A 2,500-nucleotide genomic window follows, 5' to 3' on the forward strand; every position below is an offset into this window, starting at 1 on the left:
CCCCTATATCTTGCGTTTCATGACGAGTTATATCCAATATGCCAAATTCCCGCTGTCCCTATACATGCTGTAAGTCTGTGCACACAATATGAACCACACCTCAGCGAGACACTCCATCACACATTACTCTCTGCCTGTAACAGACACAGATACGATATGTAAGCACCAGCATGGACCAACGTCCGGTGCATCCTCTCCGCCACAGTACACCATCCACACTATGATAACCACACCAGGGGGTCCAATTATAAAATAGAATATCCCACCCGTCCAACATCCACAATTGCTCAGATAAGCCACCAACACCCACACATGTCCTACACAGGGGTGCACCCAACACCACCACACTGCCTCCTGTTACGGCACAGAAACAATGGCAGGAATGAATCACACAGGTCTGCCACTCCCTTGCCGCAACCACAGACGCGGCGCGCCTCCAGTCACGAGCGAAAAGCGCATCCTGACGAGACAGAACTGCTGTGACATACTGACGCTGCCTCAGACATTCACTTACAATGATCACTACCAACGAACCTGCCCCCCCCCCCCCCCCCAAACACACTATCTCTTACCATGTTGTGTACTGTAATCCAACCCATTTTGCACCTTAACCTAACCAAATTTGTAACGCAATTTGTACCGCAATGTAACGCAATTTGTACCGCAATGTAACGCAATTTGTACCGCAATGTAACGCAATTTGTAACGCAATTTGTGTCTTAACCTAACCCACGTTGTGCCTTAACCTAACCCACGTTGTGCCTTAACCTAACCCACGTTGTGCCTTAACCTAACACACGTTGTGCCTTAACGTAACCCACGTTGTGCCTTAACGTAACCCACGTTGTGCCTTAACGTAACCCACGTTGTGCCTTAACGTAACCCACGTTGTGCCTTAACGTAACCCACGTTGTGCCTTAACGTAACCCACGTTGTGCCTTAACGTAACCCACGTTGTGCCTTAACGTAACCCACGTTGTGCCTTAACCTAACCCACGTTGTGCCTTAACCTAACCCACGTTGTGCCTTAACCTAACACACGTTGTGCCTTAACGTAACCCACGTTGTGCCTTAACGTAACCCACGTTGTGCCTTAACGTAACCCACGTTGTGCCTTAACGTAACCCACGTTGTGCCTTAACGTAACCCACGTTGTGCCTTAACGTAACCCACGTTGTGCCTTAACGTAACCCACGTTGTGCCTTAACCTAACCCACGTTGTGCCTTAACCTAACCCACGTTGTGCCTTAACCTAACCCACGTTGTGCCTTAACGTAACCCACGTTGTGCCTTAACGTAACCCACGTTGTGCCTTAACGTAACCCACGTTGTGCCTTAACGTAACCCACGTTGTGCCTTAACGTAACCCACGTTGTGCCTTAACGTAACCCACGTTGTGCCTTAACGTAACCCACGTTGTGCCTTAACGTAACCCACGTTGTGCCTTAACGTAACCCACGTTGTGCCTTAACGTAACCCACGTTGTGCCTTAACCTAACCCACGTTGTGCCTTAACCTAACCCACGTTGTGCCTTAACCTAACCCACGTTGTGCCTTAACCTAACCCACGTTGTGCCTTAACCTAACCCACGTTGTGCCTTAACCTAACCCACGTTGTGCCTTAACCTAACCCACGTTGTGCCTTAACCTAACCCACGTTGTGCCTTAACCTAACCCACGTTGTGCCTTAACCTAACCCACGTTGTGCCTTAACCTGCTCTGTAATTGGCATATGACACGTTACATTAATCTAGTGTTGTCTAACCACAACCCTCTGAATATAGTTCGCTACTCGCACCGCCCACCCTCTTGTGTGTCGTTTCATGTTGAACACTTCGCAAGTGTTGCTTACTTTTTACATGCTCCCGCTGTACACTGTAATGTGGACAACTGCAGGATGTACATCGCCCCCCCCCCTCCACCCTGCCTTCGCACGCTGGTCGTTCAGGTGCTTGCGTGTTCAATGCCCTTCGCAGCTGTTCACTGGCATTCGCATGTCGAAGCGCTCAGTCTACGTCGTGGTACGGCCTGTGTCCACTGTCCGCTGATATCGTAAGCTTAATCCTCACATTGTACTGCACATAGGTCCGTATGTACTGAATGATACGCTGTGGCACATGTGTGACCGTACGACTGCGCCCAACAACAGCGAACCATACGGTCCAAATGTTGTGCACTCAGCCACGTGCCGTCTCCCCATAACAGCTACATTGCAGTGTGGTACGCCATAGAGACGTGTGGGAGTAACGGACGCCCTGGATGGCGATCAGCATGAGCCGTCTGTTGATGTAGTGGCGCGTGTATTCAAACGTAGTCGTCTCTTCTCACACAGTGTGATAGCATGGTGCACCGCGTTCCACATCTGCGACATGGTACAGATGCTGGTTGACAGTCGGTCTCGTAATGGACATCGCATACGTAGGGGGCCACCTCCCACGTGTTCTCTAGTCGTGCACATTTTGTTGCGTGTATGTGGGCAGACGTAGTGTGTCGTGACACC

This window comes from Schistocerca cancellata, unplaced genomic scaffold (assembly GCF_023864275.1).
Source record: "Schistocerca cancellata isolate TAMUIC-IGC-003103 unplaced genomic scaffold, iqSchCanc2.1 HiC_scaffold_993, whole genome shotgun sequence".
Classification (NCBI taxonomy): domain Eukaryota; kingdom Metazoa; phylum Arthropoda; class Insecta; order Orthoptera; family Acrididae; genus Schistocerca; species Schistocerca cancellata.